Genomic DNA, 14,249 nt, shown 5'->3' on the forward strand with positions numbered 1-14,249 from the left:
AACGCTTTAGGGTAATGGAGGCCCCACTGAGTTGTTAACAAGTAAACTCATAGCTCAGTCCCGGTACGCCAAACTACCCTATTTCTAATGATGGATCCGATGTTAATGCGGTATAGGATGGGAAGCGAAATACCGTGATGTACACAGTCAAACGCTTTCTCAAGATCTAGCTGTAGAACTGCTATACCTGCTTGCATAATGTCGCCGCGCTCCATCACGCACCACATCTTATTGACACGTGCATTGGATCACATTTATCTGGCGGCCAGGTTTCACCACGTAACAAATGTTATCGCACAATGCAGGAAGCCCCTCATGTATCGGAAGTTTATGGATTGTTATCGATGCTTCAATCTGGTGTCTGTCACGGAACCTTGTGTAATCTGATTGCATGTATGCGCGACGTGAATGGTGTAGAACGTAGTGGAAGACACGCGGGTCCCAGCGATTGCTCTGGAGCATTCGACCACTGATGTATAAAAGCCGACGCGCTTGACGCGGTGGTCAGATTTCCGACGATCGCTGATGTGTTGGCTGCTATCGTTGTGCTATAAGTGTAACTTGGTTTTGAGGGCGCAAGTTCGCCCAATAAATACCTAGTCTCGCCAATTGCAGTTTTGCGACTGTGTTCGCCTCAGTCACTTCTACGAGAGATTATATGTATTACAACCGGTCGAATGACCCTTATTGCCATATGCTTAGTGAAGACCAACGAACTCTCTCTTTACTTTGTGTTGCTGCTATGCAAGAACGCTCATCATGATTTTATATATACAATTTATAATATAGGCCAGTATGAGAAAATAAATTTTAACTTATCTGTCTCTTCTGTCTTTGGTATTAAAACGGTATGTGCTTCCCCGGATGACCGGAGCAGGATATCTAGTTCGTTCTCCTCAATAAAACAACTGTGTGAAATGAGACAATTCTTTTTTAAGTGTCTTGTAAAACGAAGTGCTAAGACCGTCAGGCCGTGGCGATTTGCCGAGATTCAAGGTTATCTATAGACTTTTCTACTTCCGTTTGTGATATGGGTGATTCCAACAGCATTCTGGTGTCACCTTGCAGCCGTGGCATTCTCTCAAGAAATTATTCTTTAAACCTCTCAGTATTCACGGGTATAGAAGCAAAAAGCGCTTCGTAATTTCGAGCAAACGCATGTCCTATGCTGTCATTGTCTGTCATTTCCGTCCCGTTATCTCCAACAATATATATATATATATATATATATATATATATATGGTTCCACTGGGCGTGACCTATCTCGAGTCCAAGTGCGAATTTTCTTGGACATTTATCTATAGCCGTCGCATCTACATTTGCTCTCACAAACGCTCACCGATAGCGCTGATCATCATAAAGCTCCAGTTTCTGTTTGTCACTACGCAGATCTTTGGCATGGACACATGGCGTTTCACATTCAAGCACTGTTACATTTTCAAAACTCATTTTAAGCCATTTCTCTTTCATTCTGGCTGCGAACAGTAAAATTGTGAATCTTTCTATTGCTATAATTTTTTTCTGTTGCTGGAAAAGGTCCCACTGCTCTCCCATTTTGTCCCACATATTTTCATAGTTATTGTGAATTTCGTACATCGCTGCTACATTGATATATTTAACATTTAATAAATTGTTACACAGGAAACACAGCGCGGGAAGGACAATCGACAAAGACTAGATAGGACAAGCACTTGTCCAGTCTAGTCTTCATCAATCGTCCTTTCCGCGCTATGCTTCCCCTGTAACTATGCATTGCCAACCAGCCCAAGCCTATACTCGTCTTTTTAAATTGGAATCCAATTTCGATTGCCACCATGGAAAATGTTTGCTCTCTTTCTTTGGCCCTATTTGACATTTTAAAGGCAAGATAAGTAAACGAAATTGGCGAAACACCATAACTGCGACACTTTGGAATCGTATACGCTGGCAGGTATATCGGTCCAAGCGGCCATGGCTGCTGCCCGGAATATGAGGGTACTTAGAAGCTCGGGAGCCCTGCAGGCGCTCTGCAATATGTTTTAGCTGATACTCTGGAATCATTTGTGACAACACATTTTTTGTCTTCAACCATTTTGCCACTTGAGCTAGCAATTCAATTCTAAACGCAAATAAAATCTCCAACAAAAACAAGCTGCTTATCAATACACAGATACTTCTTTAGGTTAGAAAAGAAATTCACGCGTTCCTGTGCCACACATGGAGCATAAAAGGCATAACACGCCATGCAATATTAATATATGTGAAATCACAAAGCAGGAATCTACTGGAAAAACATGAAGAAATGTTTTGCACTAACAGTCCTGGATTCTTCCGAAAAAGGAGGACGCACCCTCCAGACCTACCAATAGCGTGGCTCACAACTGCGTTTCAGCCTGCAGTGAACCTCCGCAGCATGTTCGCTATCTCCTGCTCCCCTTCCACTTTCGTCTAGTGCACAGCCAAGACGTGAAGGTCTCCTTCCATTAAGAACTGGTACATTTGAGTTTGCATTTTACTAGGGGTCAGAGCTCGGACATTTAAACTGGCAAGTGTGAGTGACTGCTGAGGAGCCATCGTTGATTTCTGGAAAAGGTAGGCCCGGAGCATGGCACTTTGCGCGTCTAGCTTAATGCTAGATGCCTCGGCAACGACCCCATGGCATCTAGCATCAGACCGATGGGACTGTCTCACCACTATGCGAAAGTGGCCCGTCATCAACTTTCCTATGCGCCGTGCCCGCAGGTCTTGCTTTGAGGTTCGTGCGCCTACCCTTTGGTGTCATTGCAGGCGGTCCATTGATGCTTCGCGCACCTACCTTTTCTGCTTGGCTTGTGGCAACTTCCAGGGCTCTTTTAACCACCGAGCTGATGCCAGTACTTCCAGAGACGCCGCTGGCGTCTCTGGGAGTACTGGCATCTTTGGGAGTAATGATGAGCCGACGGCGTACAGCACTTGCACTACGAAGGACGCTTTTCGCTGCACCATGTTTAGACACTAGTGTGGACGCTTCGTCTACTTGAGAACTTACAAATTTTGCAGAGTCGTCTGTTCCCTCAGCCGTTTGTGCTGTAGAGTTCGGCAGGCTGTGCACTACCTGTGACCGATTTTCACTTGCTAGAGTTAAGGCATCGCAATGTCGCCCAGTTGTGGTAACATCCCCGATACATTTCGCTGCTTGTTTTACCTCTGTCATGTCCATAATGTGACCTTTGAATCCTCGTCATCTGCTGTTCGCATTAGTGCGGCATACGAATGAATGCGCTCTGGGTCGACGTGACTAAAACGCTAGAAAAGTGAGCAGCATGAAACCTCGCACTCGCGGTACCCATGTCCCGAACCATGGCAGCGCAAGCACTGCATAGGCCGACCTGGTGCAACCAACGACCCTTGTTGACCATCGACACGAATCTAGTGTGTGGCTCCGCTTCATACATGGACACCGCTAAAAGTAATCATCGGGCACATTCGATTTCATGGGCAAGGCAAGCCTGGCATGGCCACAGCACTTACGAATTTGTTCTGTCTTGTGCAGGGCATTCTTGAATTCGCCCCACTCCAAACTGCCGGCCATACACGATCCAGGAATCCTTGTCTCGTTAATGCAGACCAGTGGTCATCCAACTGCCATAGCATCATCATGAGGAGTCCGAATCATTCAAGGATGTGGCCACCACGACTGCCTAACAAAACAACACGCAGCGCGAGAGGCCGACTACGGACATCTAGCTATGTTCAGCGCGGATCCGCTTCATACATGGCCAGCGCTTTAAAGAGAGCATCGCACACCTTCGTCTTTCGTGGGCAAGGCAAACCCGTTACGGCCATGAACCTTTCAGATGTGTTCTGCATTGTGCAGAGCATTATCGAATTCGCCATACTCCGAACTGCCGGCCATACACGATCCAACATACATTGTCTCGGTAATGCTGACCAGCGGGCCATCGAACTTCCATAGCGTCATCATTAGGAGTTCGAATCATTCTAGGAGATGGCCACCACGACTGGCCAAGAAACTACACACAGCGCGAAGGCCGCCTAGCAGCAGCTACCCATGTTCTGCGTGGCTCCACTCCATACGTGGACCGTGCTATAAAGAGAGCGTCGCACACATCGATTTCGTGGGCAAGGCGGACCTGGCACGGCCACGGCACTTACTAATTTCTTCTGCCTTGTGCACGGCATTGTCTAATTTCGCCACACTTCGAACTGCCGGAAATACACGATCCAGCAAAGCTTGTCTCGGTAATGCAGACAACCGGGCCATCGAACTGCCATTGTGTCAGCATCAGGTGTCCCAATCACTCTAGGATATGTCCACCACGACTGCCCAAGAAACTGCACGAGGCGCGGGAGGCCACCTATGGGCAGCTAAATATGATCAGCGCGGCTCCGCTTCATACATGGACAGCGCTATAAAGAGCGCATCGCGCACATTCTTCTTTCAAGTGCGAGGCGGATCTGGAACGGCTACGGTGCTTAGTAATTTGTGCTGCCTTGTGCAGGGCATCGTCGAATTCACCACACTCCAAACTACCGGCCATACACGATCCAGCAAAATTTGTCTCGGTAATGCAGACCAGCGGGCCATCGAACTGGCACTGCGTCAGCATCAGGTGTCCCTATCACTCTAGGATATGTCCACCACGACTGCCCAAGAAACTACATGCAGCGTGGGTGGCCGCCTACCGGCAGCTACCAATGTTAGGCGCGGCTCCGCTTCATACATGGACAGCGCTATAAAGAGTGCATCGCAAACATTCGATTTTCGTAGGCAAGGCGATCCTGGCACAGCCACGGCACTTACGCATTTCTTCAGCCTTGTGCAGGTCATTCTCAGATTCACCACACTCCGAACTGCAGACATACACAAACTAGCAAACCTTGTCTCGGTAATGCAGACCAGCGGTAAATCGAACTGCCATTGCGTCATCATCAGGAGTCCCTATCACTCTAGGATAGTTTAGTTACATCGCCAAAGAATTAACCATGCGGGCAGGCCGGGGCAAAAAGTGACCACATCACTTGAGGGACGCCCGAGCCACCCTGCACAAGGCATACAGGGAAAATGCAAAGTGTAAAAGACATAGTAATGCTCTGGCTATTTAACAAGGGCAAAAACATCTCGTATATACATGAGTTTGTGAACAAAGCATAACAACAGAAAAAACAAAGCGTAGTAGTAAAAAAAACACAGAAAGGCATCGCAGCAACATAAAAAAACACATGAACGCGGCTTTCAAAAGGAAGATAATAGGGAAGAATTGCACTTCTTTTGTCAACTAGTGAACATGTATCAGGAACTATACCCCTTGACAATAATTTAATCAAAACAGTGGGCAGGCTCTGTCGGAGCATCTGTTGCCCGTACATTGTACGGGAGGATGGAATGTGCCAAATTTCTTTCTTGCCAAAGGAGTATTTTGAAATATTTTGACTAATGCAAGGTAAGTAAGAAAACTAAGCTAGGTATTTTGGATTGAACGCTTCTTTTTCATTGCTAAGTAATATTCGTGCACGGTATTAATCGCAAAATTTGGTAACGAGCAAACAGTTCCTGAGTGTGAGCAAGGTAGTCTACGTTTGCAATGTAGCGTACAACTTTCTCTTGACGCATATATATTTTACTAATGTTTGATTTAGAGGTAGCAGCCCTAACAAAGAAACAATAATTTAGGTGGAATACAAATAGCGCATTATAAATAAGTAATTTGATGTGTTCGGGGAGAAAATGCCGAAATTTTGCGTGAAGAATGTTGCAGTTTGCCAGTTTACTCAGAATGAACTGAACTTTAGTGTCCCAGCTCATGGTCTTGCTTAATATTGCTCCTAAAATCTTGACAGTGTCTACAAACTGTACATGTGAATTGCCTATGTGTATATGAATATCAGGTTGAGTGGGAAACAGTCGTGTACTGAAAGAACCGCTTTAGTTTTTTTTGTGGTTATGAGTAATGAGTTTGCTTCAGACCGTTCCTTAAGTTTATCAAGAGCATTGTTAATAACAAACCAAGGGTTTTTATGGAACTATCTGTGAAAATGAAACTTGCATCGGCAGCATAAATTACAAATTTCGGCTGGCTAACAGTCAAAGCAAGGTCATTTATATATAAAACGAAATCATAGACTCAAAACAAGCACGGCTGGCGCTTATGCCTAGTGCGGCCGCACCGCCGCGCTCGCCTGAAGAAGTGTTTGTGCCAGATGTGAGCTCCTGAACTGTACCTTCCACTACACTGCTGCGCGTGACAACATCCATGCCAACTATGCAGCCGAAGTGTGCAACCGATTGCTCAAATACCCAAGATGCAACACCGAAGGACAGTCCACTTCATGATGTGGATGTGCACCTATCCCTAATCGTGCCGATGGACACTGGTGACCCTATGGACGTTCAGCCCTCTGGCGGTTCGACGAATGCAGCCAAGTGAGGTCCCCCAATCAACGTGCTTCAACAAAACGCCATCGCATCGGAGCAACCGGCAAAAAAGGTAAGGTCCAACCTAGAGAATTCCTCCACGGCCTTCCCTACGCCCGCTCCCTCTCAGTCTTACGCAACGCCCACCCCTTCTCAATCCTATTGAGTTCGTATACGCCCCTTTCTTGCTATGGCATAACTTCAGTAGCCACAAAATATGTCCAAAGGGTCATCGACCAATCTCTTGAAGCCACTGGATTAGAAAGACTTCGCAGCATATAAATCCACCAACTCGATCACAGTGCACTAGGCATCTCTCAGTGACGTGCAAAAAATGTGCACTTTAACATCTATCCCGCTGTCAGAAGATCAACACCTACCTGTGCAGTGCTACTTTGCATCGGGCCCTAATATACAGAGGTGTGTTGTCTATGGCATTGACGCGGAAGACACCCCTGAGATAATATGTCGTGAATTGACTTCCACGACACAGAGGGTGCTCGCAGCTAGATTCATGTGCAAAAGCCGTACATGCTTGGTGACGGTACAGGGCCCTCAATCTATTCCAGAACGGTTTTATTACTATGGTTGCATATTGCGACCCAAACCTTACCTCCCTCGAGCAATATTCTGCTACCGCTGCTTTCAACGTGGACACATGCAGGCATTTTGCCCACAGCGTACTATTGATCCAGAAAAGCTCACACCAGAAGGCCAACCACGATATCGATGTGGCTTATGTAAATCTGATGAGCACGACATGACAAGCACAAATCGTCCGAATAAACAGAAGGCCACAGTACGGATACGCGAGCCTGTGCCAAAAATTACTATAATAACAACACACAATCGTTATGAGGTTCTTGCAAAAGAGCCAGAGATCATCTTGCCCGAAGACGCAAAATCCCCTGAAACACAACTGTATTCTTCTGATCTTAAACGTAGCAAGCAGTCGCAGACAAGAAAACAGAAATTACCGGAACCTCTGTATCAGTCGGATGATGACCATGATGACATTGACGCTCGGATAGACGCACTGGCCAGGGAGATTGACCAAATACGCAAACATGCGTCGTGCTTGAATGCTTTGCTGAGTGTTTTGACTCATTTTGTCTGCTTGCACTGTTGTTAAGCGGGGACGTTGAGCTTAATCCAGGCTCAGGAATAGCAGATCAACTCGGAGAAATTCTCCAAAATCAAAAAGCTTCTTCATGTGAACTAAAGGCTATCGGAGTTAAGCTAGACTCGCACATTACCTCGACAAACGTGAGATTGACTTCCATTGAAGGTAAACTGTAAGTGCTTTCACAGACAGCTAAAAGAATGGAGGCATGCGAGCAAACGCTTGTGGAACTAAACGAAGCGATTGCTTCACTAAGGAGAAATGTGGACAACATTTTTATTCTCGACGAAACAATCTGCTCGTGTATGGGATTCAGGAGTCTGAAGCAGAGACGGTAAATAGTATTAAAGAACATATTCTAACAAAAATTTTTGAACGTAAACTTGAAATAAAAATAGAGAGCCTAGGAAGAAAACCGGTAGGGAAAGCGCGTCCGGTGATTATAAGGTTTTTTGACTTCACTTAGAAAGCGGAACTTCGCAGAAATGCTTCGAAGCTGAAGGGAACTCAAACGTACATTTCGGAAGACTTGTCACCTAGGCTAAGAACAATTAGAAAGCTGCTCTCGGCTACTGCTAAAGATAAGGAGCCTGAGGATAAAGTGTATCTTAAGTATGATAAATTAGTCATTAACAAAGAGGTCTACGCGTGGGACGAAAGGAAAAACCAAAGGTTTAAAGTACCTGAAGCCGCTTCACGCGGTATTGTTCACAGCTATGAGAGCGGTGTAACGAAAACCTCAAAACCGGGGAAAATGCAGGTCGTCCGCGAAGGAAACGTGCCAATGCTTCTAGTACTTGACAAGCCACAGGTTCAGAATCACTGTCTTTTTTTTACGCCCATGGTTCTTTGAATCAAGTGAAGCATAAACCGCCATCGAATAATTTTAATGCCGGTAGTTGTCGTGACGTCAGGACGACCCCATCGCCAGATACGTGCCAGTTACGTGTGATATCCCCGAATGCTAGAGGCATTGTAAACAAAATAGATAGCCTTGAAGTTCTGCTCATTTCTTACGATCCTCACCTACTGGTGATTTCCGAGACATGGTTACATAGCGGTGTTGTTGATGAAGAAATTTTCCCAACTGACTACGTCGTAAACAGACGCGATCGCGGCTCACGTGGTGAAGGCGTTGCTGTGATTGCGAATCGTGCACTAAGCGTAACGCTGCTTGAACAAATTGATCAGCATAAAACTTTGTTGTTGCACGTTACTGTGCTTGGTCTCACTCTCTTTCTTTGTGCTGTGTATCGTACACCTGATGCAGCGGATTCTTTCATGTATAGTTTATTTGACCGCTTACTACCTTACCAAAACCGGAACCTAATTATTACCGATGATTTTAGTTTCACTGCTATTGATTGGGATAAACCGTATTATGACCTGTCTGCCTCATGTGATATTATTCATGATCTGATGTTTTCTTTAAACCTTAAGCAAACCGTTCATGCATACACCAGAGAGACATCTGTCTTAGACCTTTTCTTTGTTAGTTAAACCTTTTTTGATGGAGTGCTTAGTGTTGAAGCTGGAATCTCGGACTACCGTCTGTTCTTCTTCTGTTGTGTTTCGTCAGTTCTTGCCGGGATGCGTCCGGTTAAAATGATCAAGGACTACGCACGCGATGATGATAACGCAATCATCGACTGTTTACAATCAGTTAGATAACCCTTGCAGCAATGATTTTCATAGTTTATGGCAGTACTTTAAGAATACAGTACAGTATACTATAACATTTTGTTCCCATTAGAAAGGTTTGTATTAATCACCGCAATCCTTGGATAAGTCGTGAAATTATTCAAATGAAACGTAAAGTTAGGCGCTGTAGGAAGAAAAAAATTCCTTGTCCGCAACAGTTCCAGGTTCTAAAAGAGGAACAAGCCTATAAGTTAAAATTAGCAAAGTCCCGTTATTTTGACACGACGCTCCCCGAATTTATCAGAAGTGATCCCACAAAATTTTGGAATTTTCTAGGTCGCAGGACTGACTACTTCACCAAACTTCAGGTTGCTAACAGCGTTGTAACCGACTCCACGATCATAGCGCAAGGTTTTACACAGAGGTGACGTACCAACTACCTCTGTGAACGGTGTTGTCTCTATGCTGCGTAAACTCGCAGATATAAAATCCGCGGGTCCCGATGGGCTTCCAAATGCCTTTCTTAAGCGTTTTGCACACAGGTATCTGTTTTCTTAACGAGGATATTTCAAGTCTCGTTACTTTCGAGAGATGTGCCGGAGGACTGGAGGATGGCCCGCGTTGTGCCAATTCTAAAAAACAGGGGGACAAGCTAACCATTTCTAATTATCGACCAATCTCAACCACTTCCTCTTGTTGCAAGCTGCTTGAACACCTAGTATCGGGTTATCTTAACTCCTATCTTGGTGAAAATAACATTTTATCACCTGCACAACATGGCTTTCGGAAAGAAATGTCCACTGTGCCACAGTTAGTTACAACAGTTCATGATTTTTCAGTTGTGCTTGATAAATGAGGGCAGATTGATGTACTTATTTTAGATTTCCGCAAGGCATTTGACACAGTTCGCCACAGTAAACGTATTTATAAACTGGAAAGTATTGACGTCCCTACTTACATGTTACTTGGATTAATGCTTATGTAAAACACGAGACACCGTACGTAGAGGTTAATGGTTGTAAATCTGAAGTGCTTCGAGTTACGTCATGTGTACCCCAAAGAAGCGTTTTAGGCCCGCTGCTCTTTTTATATTTATATTAATGATTTGCCGGCTGTTATTTCCGAAAATGTCCCTGTCAAGCTTTTTGCAGATAACTGCACTCTGTTCAAGAGCATAAACGAGCGTAATGATCATTACCTCTTACAAAACTCACTATTAGTTGTTCATCAATGGTGCCTTAAATGAAATATGCAACTTAACCTAGATAAAACTGTCCTCTTGCAAATTTAGCGCCAAAAAACAGGTTTCTCCTTTCTCTTACAGCCTTCTAAATCATTCTATTATGGAGGTCACACATCATGAATACTTGGGGGTTACAATAACAAATGATTTAACCTGGTCTGCGCATATTGCAGACATTTGTTCCTCATCATTTTCCAAGCTGTGCTTTCTGAGGCGGAAGCTTAGATGCGCTCAAAGTAAGCTTAAACGTCTTGCATACATACAATTCATTAGATCAAAATTAGAGTACGCGTTGGTCTTATGGGACCCGTTCATAAAGACGGACATTTACCAGTTTGAGATGGTATGGTAAATGTATGGATGGATGGATATGGATGGATGTGTGGATATGGATGGATATGGATGGATGTATGGACATGTACATGTGTATGCATATTTTTCTGCTTGTTTATTAGCGGCAATCTGTTAACTGCCGTTCTTTCTTTTTCTTTTTCTTTTTTTATGTCGCAGTGTATTTACATGCCTTGTATAGCCCCTCCTGCATGGGTCATAACTGTTGGCCTGCAGTATTCTGAAAGAAATAAAAAATAATAAAGAATTGGTAATTCTGCGTCGTCAGAAAACAGGACCAATACGTGATGCATCAACCACTACGAATGCAACCGTTACGCCTAGATCCCGCCCAGCACCACAGGTCAACCAAGATGTTTGGACAGCAGTTTTAGATCAACTTGCTCAACTAACGTTGCTCATTCAGAATTGCCTGCATCATGGCTAATTTTCTGCAGCAGCTGCCACAGGATGGAATTCTACAGTGGAATTGTCGGGGCCTAAGCTCCAAGTTAAGAGAAATTAAAACCAAGCTTCAATACAATAAGCTGCATGAATGGGCACTACTTATTCAAGAGCATAATAAGTTATGCTCCCTGTCCGATTTTAATGGGTATCTTAACCCATCTATTAGAGATAGACGTGCTACTACAATCGCTTCAGCTCCGGGAAAAGCTGCAGTTTTCATTTCATTTCATTTCATTTATTCAACCTTAAGGGCCCGAATGCATTACATAAGGGGGGGGGGGGGGCTTGCATCAAAGTCGAACAGCTTCATAAGAAAGTTACACAATAAAGCGCACATTGGTTGTAATAGGTACAAAAAAAGAAAATTTCAAAAAAGAAGAAAACGGAACATATACACAGTACCAACAAGGCGACAAATAAATAGATGTGGTGTTCATGTGGTTATGTTGGCATTATCAAAATAGTTTAGTTTTTCGCGATATGTTTTGCGGTCGCTGCACGAGACAATGTCATCCGGGAGTGTGTTCCAAAGTGTTACGGCATGGGGGAAGAATGAGCTGCTCACCGCCGTCGTCCGGCACTTTATCGCCGCCAAGGGGCGAGTATGAGATAAACGGGATGATGTTCTGAACGGGCGCTTTAAGAGGGCGTGTCCTGAATGGGTGAAGCAAAAGAAAGTGTGAAGAAGGCAAAGACGAGAAGTTACGTGCCGTGAAGCAAGCAGTGGAAGAGACAAAGTTTGTTTAAGGATGGTTACGCTGATATGTCTTGAATATTGTGACGTAATGAAGCGAGCAGCGCGATTTTGTATAGCTTCTAAGTCATCGGTGAGATAAGCTTGTGATGGATGCCAGATGGATGATGCGTACAAAGGTTTGGCTCGCACATACGTTAAATATGCAAGTTTTTTTTTTTTATTTCAGACGATGCAGATTTTAAGTTACGCCGTAAATACCCTATAGTGCGTGAAACTTCGCAGCGAATTGTTTGAATATGTTTCACCCATGAATGTGATGGTGTCATATGAACTCCTAGATATATGTAAGTAAACGTTGGGTCAATGGGAACATAGTTAATGCGATAAGTGTGGTTTACGGTGCTGTGTTTGCGCGTGAAGGATATTGCCTTGCCTTTAGTGAGGGTAAGCGGCATGTGCCATTTTTCGCACCAAGAAGCGGTAGTGTCAAGGTCATGTTGTAGGGCGATTGTGCCGTTAGATGTATGAAGGGGGTTTTAAAGAACGCAATCGTCTGCAAAAAGCCGCAGCTTCGTTGATATGTTAGTGGGAAGGTCATTTATGTAAATCAAAAGCAATAGAGATAAACCTGCGCCTTAGGGAACCCCGGAAGTTACACTGGTAAGGGTTGTTAAGGGCTGGAAATTGTTAGCATACGGAAACTGAACGCGTCTTGTTAAAAAATTTTCAATCCATTTGATAATCTCGGGGCGGATACCGAGGGAGGTCAATTTTGCAAGGAGATGGTTGTGAGACACGAGGTCAAAGGCCTTAGAAAAATCTAGAAAAATTGCATCTATTTGGAGGTGATCGTCCATGTGTAGTAGTAGGTCGTGGGTAAATTCGGCAAGTTGAGTTTCGCAGGACAAACATTAACGAAAACCGTGTTGTAAGGCGTAAAAAAATGATTGATTCTAGGTAATCCATTAGGTTAGGTGCTATAATGTGCTCAAGGAGCTTAGATGGGACACTGGTTAGAGAGATGGGACGGTAATTAGTAGGGTTATCGCGCCTTCCTGCTTTAAAAATGCGAATTACCTTCACTTTTTTCCAATCGTCGGGAACGTTTCCTGTGTTTAAAGATTGATTAAATATAAGGTACAAAATTTTTTTAGAAAGAGTTCTAGTACTTTAGTAGTTACAGTTATAGTACTATAGTACTTATATATCATCGCATATTGCTCACTCAGTGTTTGATCAGGAGCCATGGTGTAGTGGTTATAAAGAAGTTGTCGGGGTCCTGACACGACCAGTGAAGACACCTGCCATTCGTGTGTCCTACGCCAGACCACAGCGCACACGTTTGAACTTGCGGTTGATAGCCCATCTCCGGTCTACGTACCAGGGAATTGCTATTCTCGTGGGTGGAGACTTCAATGCCCCACATGCAGAATGGGAGTACAAGTACAACTTGTTCAATGCACAAAAATGCCATTTCCGTGTTCAAGAGATGGAATTTCTGGGCGGTATTAAAAGGGACAAAGGAATCAGGCGAAATCCGGCCTTAGTTGCCACTCTAGCGCAGATGCCAGGTCCAATAGCAGGCTTGCTCAAGGGTTGCTGGGCGTTGTTATTTACTTCCGCAAAGCATGCCATCGCTACCCCAGAAAACGGCTGCTTTGCGTTCTCTTATCAGTCAGGGGTCGGTATTTGACTGGACACATGAGCGTGATGAAGAGTGGAAAGATATGCAAAGCACTAGCCAGGAAACTACTACTTACAGCTTTTGATTCAGGCAAGTAATCAAAACTAACGTCACATGCCTCCAAAAATACTACTTCATCCACTCTATCGCACAGTTACGACGGCTGGAGGCCAGCGGCTTATGCGTCGAGAGCTGTGACAGGTACAGATTAACAGTATTCTAAGATATAAAAATAGCTAGGCTCTTCGCCTAGTATTTGTCAGTGGAAAGTTATCCCAATTATTAAACCATGCATAAGGGCTGACGATTGTAACAGTCATGGCGCCTAACCGAGCGAGGACGCCAGTTCGGGTCGAGGGAACAAATAAATGCTATAGTTTCTTGAGCGGTATTTAAAGCCACGTTGGGTGAGAAGGCTAGTGTGAAAGGAAAAGCACCGCTGGGAAGGAAGGTTATCACCAAAGAAAACATCGGCAGGTTTGCGATCAGAAGCATATATATTGACGTGCAAGCAGACATGATACATTATCCTCATATCTGTGTAAAATATGTGGCGTCATTGTGTGGTCATTCTAGAATCGCCGTCGTGCACCCGCTGCCATATTTACGTCGTGATTTCGTAGCAATGGTTCCGTCTCCATCACTCGAAGTTCGTCATCCGACAATCGT

The sequence above is a fragment of the Dermacentor albipictus genome, chromosome 9 (genome assembly GCF_038994185.2).
Source record: "Dermacentor albipictus isolate Rhodes 1998 colony chromosome 9, USDA_Dalb.pri_finalv2, whole genome shotgun sequence".
NCBI classification, from domain to species: domain Eukaryota; kingdom Metazoa; phylum Arthropoda; class Arachnida; order Ixodida; family Ixodidae; genus Dermacentor; species Dermacentor albipictus.